We start from the raw sequence: 13,482 nt of genomic DNA, 5'->3' as shown, positions 1-13,482 counted from the left end.
TGTGCATGAAACCAGGAAGAACCTTTTCTCTGGCTTGGTTCAAATCAACATTGTATTATAGGAATATGCTAACCAATCAGAGACGTTCATAATAAACACGATTAGATTATACAGGGTCCGTTCTGAAAGTATCCAAACTTATTTATTTGCAAACAATTTATTGATAACTATTATAACTGCTGTCAATATTCTTCAATGTAGGCACCTTCAGCCTCAATATAGCGAGTATAGTGACTTTTCCACTGTTCACAGCAGTCCTGGAAGTCCTTGACTGACACCCTCTTTGCAGTCGTGGCAGCTTTAACCTCTTCAATTGATGCAAAACGCTTCCCCTTGAGCACTCTTTTGAAATTGGGGAAAAAAAAAAAGAAGTCGGCTGGTGCCAAGTCCGGGCTGTAAGGGGGATGAGGCAGCATTGCCACGTGTACGTTGGCCAAAAACTCGCCTATCAACAGGGCTGTGTGAACCGGCGCGTTGTCGTGGTGAAGCACCCACCTGTCGGCGATGTCAGACCGGACGCGCTGGACCCTCTGTCGGAGACGCTGAAGCACTGTTTTGTAGTAAGCTGCATTCATGGTGGTCCCAGCAGGTACAAACTCTTTGTGCACCACCCCCTTCGCATCGAAAAAGACAAGGAGCATTGTCTTCACCTTTGATTTGACATCCGGGCCTTCTTTTGACGAGGGGACGCGGGGTTGTGCCATTCTGAACTTCGTCTCTTCCTTTCGGGGTTCGGGGTCGTAAGCCTCCCGTAGCATGGTTAAAGTCTCCGTAAAGTTTTTTTTTCAGTTTAACATAAAATTGCACAGTGTAGCACTGTTCCAAAGTGCACTCCCATTTTCACCAAACCACAAACTGCAAATTCTCGACGTGACGTTTTTTCCATGTACACAACACGAGCGATTGCACCTCAACCACTGCTCGCAGGCAACTGAGCGAGGCCTTGTTTTGAAGGTTAAGGTCCCCACTGCCACCTGGCGCAGCTTACCCGAACCCTCGACCGCTGCGGACAGTTCGGATACTTTCAGAACGGACCCTGTATGTTTGACTTGTATCAAAAAGATTTGTGCAACCCAAGGTGCAACTGTCGTAATTTTGTAGTTGATGTACAGAAAATAATGGAAGAGAAGAGGGAATCACCTGCAAATGGGTACAATTTGAAGTGCTATTCTTAACTATTTCTGTATTCTGAGAAGTAACCAACAACAAGGTTTTAATATTTGCTGCCTTTGTTTTTCCTTATGTACACATCTGCAGTATAAATAGTTAATATGGTTGTCACCAGGAAAAACGGTCGAGGCACATGGAGCGAAACAGTGAGAACTGATAAATGTGTGTTTATCCAGCTTTGAGGAAAAGAGTTATAAAACAGCCAAAGGAAATGTTAATATTTAGCTTTAAATTCATCGTGAACAGAAGTTACTAGTCTTCAGCATGCAAAAACAAACAATAATGTTGGAAATGGTAATTAATTGCCTTGGGATGAACCCCCGGTTCTTGCTTGCACTTTCTGCTGATACAGTGTTTCCAGTATTAAGGAGAAAATGTTACTAAAAACCAGCGGCGTGCATTCTGGGTACTCAAGGTACGCACTGCGTACCCACAACAACGTAAGAAAAAATAATAATTTTCCACACCTTCTCGGAGCATGAAAATTCAACTATCGTCTCTCCGAAACCCCTTCCACTGCCAGAAATTCTATCTTCCGTCCGAGAACGCTGCTGCCTTGCGCGAGTAGCCTGGCCCTCCAGGCAGTCCCGAACGTCTGCCCGAATGATCCCGATTGTGCCTTCGGTGTTGCCCGCACCCACCCCATCCACCGTGGCTTCTGCCGATTTCCACGAGCAAAAGCTGCTGCCTCTGTTGGGTACCCTAGAAATTCGGAGGGCAATCCCCATTGGCTCCGATCAACCCCCACCATATGTTTGGGTCTTCCCTCGCTCATCCCACGGTGCATTTTCCTGTTCAAAGCACATGGTTCTAAGAAGCAAGGGTACCTAAGATTTTGGCAGCGTCTGCAGTGTTGGTAGTAGTCAACATATATTTTTTCTCTAATGTTTAGTTTACTAACATTGGACAGACACGCTTAGATAAATTAATCCCTGTGCTTTGGTTGCAATAAAAATGCGTTATAAAAATTGATTACTGACATAGAAATCGGAGCGGAAGGCAAGAAAATGTTTATCGGGAGGTGAGGGAAATGGAGTGATCGACTGAGCATTGCGTTTTACCTGAAACCTTTTTCGGCGTTGTCATGTCAATGTGTCAGAGGGAAATTATATGGACAATTTGCATGTTTCACACCATTCTCAGTATCTGTCTTTCTCATTCTAGAGATCAAAATTGTATTCGTGTCACTTTGCATTTCAGCTTATGATAAGGATGGGTGTTGACTGTTGACCTGACGATATAAATGAACGAAAGAAAAAAACATAAACACATTGCTTACTATGGGATTCGAATGTACCCCCGCTCCCTTACGTTACAAAGTTATGTAAATGGACGTTACATTCTGCCCAACATAAGGGTGCAAAATCATATTGGTGGTGGGGGGGATATCTCAATCTACACACACGCGCGCATATATTACATATACACATAATATAATTATGATATACATATTTATAATGTCATTCAATATAAAAAAAATAATGAATTTCTAAATATTTAAAAATGCATTATTAATAAATACATACAAAGAAATCAATTTGTTACTTTTATATACATGAGATATTTATAAAGTAGCAAACTAATCCATTTACTGACGGGTTAAAGATGTCAATAAATTACAAAAATAGTTGGAATCGTTTTATTATGCAATAGTTTTTCAATTAACATCATATTTATATTTGTCTTGCATTCCTGTTTTACTTCTATTGTACATATTTTGCTATTGGTGTAGATCTGTTAAAGATCTCTTGAAGAGGTAGTGTATGTTTTCAATATTATCCTTCATCTTTCATTGTTATAACAAAAACTCTCCCGCCCGGGAAATTTTGGTGTGGGGATTTTTGAGGCCAAGATTATTGGTGGGGGGAAATCCCTCCCTTCCCCCTCAGAACTTCTAACCCTGCCCAACGTTTATTTGAGCTTTTGAAGTGTGTTGGGATTAATACCATTCTATTCTGATGCATTTTCTACGAGTCTCCTTAATTTCTTCATTCTACAAAATATCTCGTCGACTGACAACCCTGATCCATTTATCTACAAATGTGACTGGCTATTTCGAGGAAGGAGACACTTGTTACCGCGGGAAGTTGACGTTTTTTGTTTCTTCCGTCTTGCGTGTGAAATTTGCAGTGTTTCGTTCTTATTATTGTTTTGTCAGTGCGGTGAAGAGGTGAAATAGAAATAATATGGAATCGGGAGTTGTTGACGACGTTCTGGAGAGGGGTTTTTCGTCATATAGTTATGAAAATAAAGTGGAAATAATCCGAAATGGGAGGCCTGTTCCTGAATTGGAGGACTTGTCTCAGGCAGGAGTTACGAAGGATGGTAAGCAGTATGTTAGGCATTTTCAGGAAAAAACTTACTTATGTGTGTGTTTCTTCCTCAACCCTTAATTAAGATATTACTTATTTAAACTTTTGTCTGTCCTTTCGTTCCCGTTCAATGTGCATCGCGCTGCATGAAGAAACTAATCAAGGTTGAATTGTTGGGCTGCACGTTTTTTGAGAATATATTTGCGAAGCAAGTATATAAAATATCATACAAATGTTTTATCGTATTACATCTGAATCTCTCCGGTAGCGTTTCAAGGTTATATTTTTATATAAAAAAAATCTGAATTAGATCCCATTTCAATTCAACTAACTTCAATCATCTTTAGTGTGCATAAAGGAAGCTTAAATTCTACTTCCTTCAACATACCAAAAAATGCGGTAGAAATCTTTTTTTTCTTTTTGTGTGCATATGAATGCATTTGATACAGCCACTATTTCAAAGTTTGGTAAATTATCCACTAAGGATTTCACTTACGTATTTCTCTTGCGTACCCTAGTCTTAATGTCACCGCACGCCACTGCTAAACACATTCTGGGGTGAAACGGGAAAATCTTAGGTGTCGCAAAAGCCTATGTTTCAAGCAGTGTGGTATTTTGCCAATTTCCAGTGGGGGACGGTTTGTATTTTCTTAATTTACGGCACTTTTCTGCTTGTTTAAGTTAATTGTCATACAGGATTGTTTTCCCCCTTTCATTTCACCAGAGAAACTCGGGGGAGTAATTCTAATATTTACATAATAAATTTTACGCATTATATTTATGTATAATAGCATATGGCTTCAAGTCTTATTATTTATGAAATGAAAAAGTGAGAATTGTGGAAACAGTTCCTTCTTCTCCAGAAAGGAAGGAAATTACGTAAATAAATAAACTAAGCCTTTTCATTGTAGTAGTATTATCTTCAAATACACTTATCTCTTGTTCGCAAGTTTGAGAACTCAATACATTTTGATAAGCCTAACAATCTGAAATTTGTACAGGGTGTCCGGCTTAGACCTTTAACATTACAAAACAGTATAACTTTAGTTACATTCAACTTCAAATGAAACTTATTGTTTGTATGGGACTGGCAACTGCGGCCATTTGCGAGAATCACCAGTACTTCAAGTTGACGTGACGTGAGAGTGGAAGTACTAATAGCTGAAGCTAACCCAGATGCAGTTACAATCTCCAATAGGGACAAGTTTTCCATTCCAATCTAAAGTTTGGAAAATGGTTTATCGACTTTCGGGATTATCAAGCAGTTCGGAAATTTCAAATTATCAAAAAATTAGAATTAAGTTATTACATATCGCATTTGACGTCATTAAAAATAATTCCATCTTTAATCCTAATTTAATCCTTGCCTTTTAAGACAATCAAATCTCTTGGCAGTCTTGCAATTGGATTTGGATGTAGACCACTTGAGGAATACTTAAATCTTGAATGGTAACAAACCATATCGGGGACTTCAAATGAAATTATAATGTTTGCGCTATAAGTTCACAAGCATTGCTTCGGGCAGAAATTACATGTGGCATTATAGAATTTGTGAAATGTCAGGAGTACTCTGAGTATTTTCCAGAGAAATTCCGAAACTATCAGGAAATTGCAGACATTTGCTGTGCAGACCCATCTGGTGTGTGGAATTATTTTCATCCGTATCCCGTTCTATACGCTTGTAATTTATGAGAACAAAATAAGTCTGTATAAATTTTTACCAACAAGTCTCTGTGCATAGCAGAGAGAACAGGTAATCTGGTAATTTTACTGAACCAAAGGGTGGATTTTTAACCTTTGAACCCTCCCTTAAATACACCCATGTCTCAAACGATCGGTATAAAAACAGCTAAATTTTTGGAAAGGTACTGCACCTTAAAATCTGTTCCCAGTGATAATATGCAGAATACACCACTTAGAGAAGATGAAAATCGCCATACTCTTGGAAGTAAAGACCCTTAATATTCGATATTTCATTAACGTCAGTTTTGAGGGTGGGGTGGAAAGGGAGCCTGCCCCTACCCCCCTCTGGCGACGTCACTAGTCTAAACTGTAATAATAAAAAGTAGACATAATAATTAAATGGAATGTTTCGGCGAAATTGGGACGTCTAGTAGTTGTAGCCGCATTTATTATTGATTCACTCTTGCTGTTTCGAAACTATGCATGACAGCTTACCATGCAATGACAGCGTTGCCAGGTGCATACAATTTCGACCTTCTAGTGTTGCCAGATAATGTGATATGCTCCTAAAATGACACTTTTAACTTAATCCATATAATCATCAGCAGTCATAAATCCATCAAATGCTGCACATGGTCAATATTGGTCGCAAATGACAGATTGACATGACGTAAGTCATCAGACGTCTAAATATGACCCTTCGATAATTTTTTAAATATATTTTCTAACCAAAAAGTGGGATTCTGGAAAAAATTAACGCTCCCTTCAGCCAGTTATAAATTTATGTAATTTTATGATTGTTTATGTAAATGTATGGGCAATATTTAGCCACATGTTGCTTGCACCTGCATGGAGTCCGGTGTAAATATCTCTTACGGTTTTCAATATATAAATATTCAACGTTTGGGTTGCGCGACTTTTGAAACACACTGTATGGACTAGAAAGTTTCCTTTCATATAACGCTCCTCGGTTCTGTAAGCTCTTTGCATAGCAGTTGCCGTGCAATTCGATTTATTTATGACATATATGTGATGGATTCGGTTATAATAAGTCTTTATGAACTACTATTTAAATAGTAGTTTGCAAAAAGAACATGCCATTAACGCATGACGAACGAATCCAGATCGAACGTGGATAATAAACCTTTTCGAGCAAGGCCTCATCTCCAGGAAGCTATCAACTCGCGGCAAGCCACGGCACCTAGCGACCTGTTGAGTGAGATGAGTCAAAGCAAAATGGATAATAACCCTTTTCCTGCTCCCACAAAAATGGGCAACAATTATGCTGGAATGAACCAATCGATCTCTAACTACGCACTGGTAATGATCAGGCTGGAAAGTTCATGCGAACTAACAGATCACTGATATTATTGTTGGATGGTTCCTGAATGTGAAGACGGAACTCGTACCCTACTTGAAAAATCTCAATAGCTTACCTAAACGAGATTGTTAATATAATTTCATAACTGTTGCTCCTTAAATTATTATAGTCGTTAATTAATGCATTGAATGTGTTTTATTATTATATTAATTGAGCTCCCAATTGGCATAACAGAGAAGATTAAGAGAGAAGATAAATCTTCTCTGTGCTTGTACCCTTATTATTGTTTACCAGCACTCTGCCATCTGTTGGTGATATTCATAAACGTAATCTCTCCGTTTCTACAACTTGCTGTCAACAAGCAATTCTATATGTCATGTAGAATGATGTTTCTCTCGTTCTCACAATGTGGCTGTTCACACGAGCAGCTAGGGACAGCATTAGCAACTTGGAAATACATACTAACATCACCAAACCTGGCCTGCCTAACCTATTTTAGTATGCATATAATAGCTCGAATACACCAAATTTAAACTGCCTAATATATTTACATGCTTATTCAGCTATTATATGCCTGCGTGAATAGGTTCACTGCCCGGCTGCCACACCTTTTCGGTGGGGGCGCACCAGATAGTTGTGTCAGAGAATTTCGTTGGTTACCCTAAGCTGTACGTTGAAGTGCGGTAGAGTGGCTAGTCACTCGTATTCACCAAAGTTAAGAGTTTCGAAGATGAAGCAAATTAAATCAATTAAAATTTCAAGCGCAAGTAATTAAAGTAATTATTCGCGATTTAATTGATCTGATATGCCATCTGCCAGCGGCGTGGCGTGCATGTAACCGGTGTTACTGCAGGTAACAGCAAAATGTAAAGAATTAAAACCTTGCTTCAATAAAATGACAACATTGTTAAATACGTTAACCAATAGCAGAGGACATTTTTTCTACAACCGACAGACGAGAAGAGGGAGGGCGTACCACACCCTCAAGAGGTAACAAGAGGAGAAGGCGCCAATGCAAAGGAAGAGCTGGTAAATACTTTGGGGCAAGTATGAGGCTATTCATATGTCTGTTTAGAGACCCAGTTACCAGTGAGGCCTGCCGGACACAGGCCAGGGTTGTCACATTGGATTGACAGAAAAGAGCAAAATACCGCCTAAAATGGGGCCACTATTTCTGTGAAGCAACTAGAGGTAGACTGCAAAGCCAAGGCTGGATTTATCTACAAATGAGACAAGTTAGGTATTATACGAAAAGATAGTTCCTTGGTGCGATTCGTGATTTGCTTGCAAGGCTACTACGGCTTGGCTAATGTAGCTGTTCCTTCGTCAGTGGCAGCTCTGAGCCTACCAGATTGTGACCTGTCCTAGACTGTACCGCTCTCTTCGAACCTGGTCAGCAATTGGGACCCTGTAACGTGCGACACTGGGTTCCGTTCGTTGAAATCACGAGCTACAGCACCGGCACTTCTAGCCCCCCCCCCCCCAGACACACACATAGCTTGATGATCTGGATTCCTTCGGCCTTGGTCAATGGTATGGTTCAGCACCTGCAAATGATATGTAATTATCGCTTTCATGTGCCCATAATTTCCTTATCATTAAAGTTTTCATAAACTAACATCACCACTGAATTCCTGGTGAAATTCTAGCCCAAAACCATACCCCATATGCCCCCTTCTCATTTAAAGAAATGAAGTTGGATCGAAGATGGCGTCTGTTGTCATGACATGCACCTAAAAGTTGATGACTTGGATTCAGTGGCGTACGCAAGGGGGGGGGGGGTTACGGGGTTTAAACCCCCCCCCTTGAGCTTGTGAAATATTATGAAAAATGCTGTGGAAAAAAAATTAAATGGCCAATTTACCACAGTCAAAGATCTGGGACAATACTATTACTATTACTACATCTACTACTACTACTACTACTACCACTAATAATAATAATAATAATTTGAATTATTATTTCCATGTAGCATGAAGAAAAGCACAGCATTCCAAGCACACGCGTCTTTCAGAGTGATGACTTGAAAATAAGCACAAGTTCTTGAAAGTGAAATATGAGGGTAACTGTGATTTAAAAGAGAAATAAAATGTTTTGTATTTCAATACTCTGGCGTACGCAGTTTGGGGGGGGGGAGAGGGGCCGGAATAGTAAATGTGGATAACACATGGTTTCGTTTTGGAGGGCAGGATGCATAATAAAATATTTCGTATTTTTGGAGCTTTTCAGTCTATTAAAATTGTATTCAAAGACAAAAATGGTAATCGGGACTCACTTTAAAAGAGGTTTCGTATTTACACATTTTGATTTTTTAAAGTTCTTAACGGATTTTTATTTGAAAATTCTGATTTTCTCAAAATTTTGGTAGGGGCTGTAGCATCATCGGTAGAGGCATGCATATTTCGTTTTTGACAAAAAGAAAACGAAATTTGAAATAACACATTGCAATGTTAATTTTTAAGGTTTCTGAAAGGTGTGAGGTGCATTTTTCTACCCTGTTTTGTCACGAAATGATGCGAAATGAACTGCAAAATGCGAAATAGACTCTTAAAGACGAAATTTACCGTTTATATACCGACGCGACACTTTCTGAAGTCTGAAGTATCCTGTGTGTTATGCAATTCACGGAAAATTGATTAATTTTGCTGTAAATATTTGAAAAGCAAAAATGGACTCCTCTATACAGGAATAAACTTAATATTCTGGTAATGATTTAATGTGCTATTAGAAGGGATATGTTTATTTTGTGTAATAGTGCAGTTTTCAAATCAATTGGGATTATTTTCACATTTTTAAAACCAAAATGTAATTTTATATACAGCTTTTTCATCGCTATAACAGCTTTTGAACCCGAAATTGACTCTGTTTTTATACTGATATTTTGCTTTTTTATTTACCAAAAGTATGTGCCTCTAACCATCGGCCATGCGCCAGTGTTCAACGAACATGTATTTTTTTGTGTGAACAATGAGAATTAACTAAAGAAAGTTCTTGGTTCGTTGTTAGATTCTAATGTATAGACAAAGGCTAGGCGGACAAGAATACAGTCACCAGTCTGCCTTCCCATTGTATTATTTACCGCAGCACGTTTGAATGTCTCTCTTTAAAATGTCTCACCTTGTTGACTAGACAATTATTCAAACGACAATAAGCTTAACTATTGGAAAATGTTTTGTTGGTAAGAACAGTGAGACAATCCAGATGTGAATTATCGGGGACATTTATGCGGGGAAGAAGCCGGAAAAATTCCAACCAATTTCGGGAATCGAATCCGGATCTCCCGCGTGATTGTCAGATTCTCTACCGACCAGACCACCGCAGCTTCTTGGATGAGTTCCATACTTTAATTATTTCAATTTATTTTAATATATTTTCTTGTTTTATGGATTTTCTTCACCCTTAAAATGTCTCACCTCGTTGACCAGACAAAAAACAAAAACAAAACCAAAAAAATGCTCCCAGGATTTGATAAAAATTGAATGATTAGAAAGTAATTTCTTTCTGTTGTTTTCGTAAATGGTATATTTATGTAGATCTCTACTACATAATAGTAGTAGTGGTATTAGTAGTATTATTAGTAGTAATTCAGCTAATTAATTAATTATAAGTATTATTAATTAATTGTGATCATTATTATTTAATTAAAGTATAATAAATCAAAGGTAATGTGAATTTGGAGAAAGTTTTAGAAATAACCCCCCCCTTGACGAAATCCTGCGTACGCTACTGCTTGGATTACCAATGATGACTTGGATTACGTAACTTCAAAAGCTGAGCCTGTAATATATAAAATGGTAGCAATAGGTTCGAACACATTCAAACTCCCTATGTCGCTTATAAACCCGTACATATTCATAATGTACAACGCGATAGTTTCTTTCGGCGGACTAACCTGAGAAGACTACCTAAAATATACAACATATGTAACAGAAATAGCATCATCACAAATTAGGACCAAATAATCAAACACAGAACTGCCATATACTGATGCAAGGAAGGCCAAGAAGAGGGACTTTACAAAGTAATTGGCAGATAGGCTCCTACCATTGCAGAATTAACTCCCAGATCATCCAGGAGTGGAAGGAGGAATGTACTAACAGCCTCCACGGCAGGAGACCACTTCTTGCCACGTATGAGAGAGAGGCTATTAAAGACAGATTGCTGTCGTGGACGTCTCCAACGGACACTTCACTTACGTTAAATGGTCGACCGGATTCACAGTTTCCAAATTCCTCAGCATACATTTTCAATGTCCGTTTGATGTGCACTTTGCAAAGCTGGCTCACTGACCAGTTATTTACAGGAACACCAGCATAAGAAAAAATCACAGACCTCACTACTAAAAATAGACTGGTTCTTTGTTGTGAAATGTTGATTGTTCTAATACAACAAATTTAAAGGAAACAAACTTCGTTAAGGGTGATTTTTTTTTACCAATACTTGTACTTCGGTAAAACATCGAGGAAAATACTTGATTACTGAAATTTGCAAATACTTCATTCTATATTACACTAATACCATGATATATTTACCACCAGGGGCAGAATTCAGGCGCCAGCCCCTATTCCTCAGGGTCTAAGAAAGCCATGACTCCAACTAAGATAAAGCTACACATTTTGAACTATTATCTAAAAACATTAAATTTATTAATTGGATTGGATTGAAAGTAATTAATTCTTGAGCGAGAGTGGCTTTCCTCAAGAAGGCTCAACTGGTAACAGCATGAAAAACTCTGCAATAATTCTAATATGACCGACTCTACCACATCGCCACAGATTTTAAAATTCGGCTGGCAACAGTGAAAAAAATATAATGGCATGTTTATTATTATGATGTAAAGTTATCCGTGGTACAGAAAACACAAACATTAAAAAACACATACTGTGCTCGTTATTTTTTTAAAAAAGGTAATGGGAATTTCCATAAGTGAACTAGAAATATTAAAAAAAAATCTTTAGCACTGAATTTGAAAATTCAGGCAGCAGGTGAAAATTTTCAGGCGTCCTGTATTTTCTACCCCTGTTTATGCATACATACTCTGAACAATATGCCATCGAATCCAAGGTTCACCTACATTTTCAAGACGAAAGACCCTAGAAAAAGGTGCGCCTGGAATTCGAAGAAATACGGTATTTGAATTTCATAATACCTTTGCTGACGTATGCCTGAAGATTTCGTATCTATGCACTTTGAGACGTAAATTTTAAAGAACGGATGGGGCTTTTCATTCTGATCTAGCCCAGGCCCCGCAATATGTTGCTACGCCAATGAATAACAATATACAATAACAACCGTAGAGCATAGTTGTCTCCTGCTAGAAGAACCATATAGCTATTGTTCATATAAAACAGTGCAAATGTAGGTTCGGTGAGGTACCCGACACTGAAATTCGCCCCTTCGAACAGTAATTTCTGGATCCGCCACTGCATGTAATACGATGTTTGCGATAATATGTAGGGCCGTACTGTCTCTGCCAGATGGGTCGGTGCAACTTGACATATGCAAACAGCTGGTAGCTGCCGTCGCGTTGTCCCCTCCATGCAATTTCTGACCATCCTTGTGCAGAGGGCTTGTTTTCGTTAACTTGCTAAACAGACTCCCGGAACAACGTATACCACACCGCAAATCCTCAACTTCCTCAATGGGGCCCCCCCGATGGCCCAGTGGTAGCGTCGGCGCCTTGTAATCAAGAGGTCCAGGGTTTGATTCCCGGTGGAGGGACAAAGTGGTTCGGATCCCAATTTAAACTGTAGGTCCAGTCCCGATTAGCGTCCTGTGCATAAAGTGTACTTAAAACACCAAATCAATCCAATCCAAATCAACTTCCTCAATGCAAACTGACGTTGTGAGTGAGACAGACAAGTCTCAAAGCGAAGGAAAGTTAGCCTGGGCTTGCGAGCATGCGTAACTCGCTGGATCAGGTGATATTTTGCGACTATGATTTATTTACGTATATCGCACAGAGTTGAGTCCTAGCATACAGCTGAATATCTAAACAGGCGTCCTATGAATACTTAGAATTGGAAATCACATGGTTATACTGAAAAGGAGATCCCATGGTTATCCAGAGATATCCAATGGATATCCAAAGCAGGATATCTGATGGTTCTATTTGCAAAATGATGTAATTTTGTAATTTTGCAACTGCAAATCAATACACAAATATAATTGTTTCTATCAAATTCATTTCCCATGTTTCATTGCAGAAATTTTGAAGCAATATATGCATAGTTGTATGTCAATAATTTTCAGTGGGGAAATTCCAATAACCTCTTTTGGAGCATTGCGGTATTGCAGTTAAAACATTCCTCTCCCCAAAGGCTAACATTTTGAACCAGCGAGGCGATGCCGTATCCAAATGGGGGAATTCCCACTTATCCAATCTTCAAATACCACCCTAGAAAAAACCAAAAACAATCGAAGGCTCTTCTAATTGCACGCCATTTAGGTCGCCACTCACCTCGTGAACCAATGGAAACGATCGCTTTGCACATTGCCTCGACTGAGAGTTGAAAAATGAAAAGTGTCCCATATTGTGGTTTCAAGGCCTATTTATAGTGCCAGTTGGTTACATGGTCGCTAGGGCATGAGCAACTTTAGTTCTTCTGTGCACATTTTACAGTAACAATAAATACAATAAATAACTTGTCCGTAATATAAAGAAACAATAATTCCATCGGTAATTTACGTAACGACCGTAATGTTCTATCACTTGGCAACAAAGTAGCAACGCAAGGTATTTGCATTTTAGGGTCACCGTAATGCAGGGCAACAAATGATGTCACCATGTGTGTCGTCAGAATTTTTTGTAAGGGAACGGTCAGGTTGTTGATATGAAATTGAACAATAAATATAACAATAATTTAATAATAAACTAATAATACGAATATTTTTGTTAATCGATACATCAGATAAATGTATATCAGGTGCTATTCTCTCAATCTATCTCTCTCACGCATACAAATACACACACATACACACACACACACACACATA

The sequence above is a fragment of the Lepisma saccharinum genome, chromosome 8 (genome assembly GCF_977018435.1).
Source record: "Lepisma saccharinum chromosome 8, izLepSacc3.1, whole genome shotgun sequence".
In the NCBI taxonomy this organism is placed as follows: Eukaryota; Metazoa; Arthropoda; class Insecta; order Zygentoma; family Lepismatidae; genus Lepisma; species Lepisma saccharinum.
The sequence above is the reverse complement of the archived record's forward strand: the minus strand, read 5'-3'. Positions refer to the sequence as shown.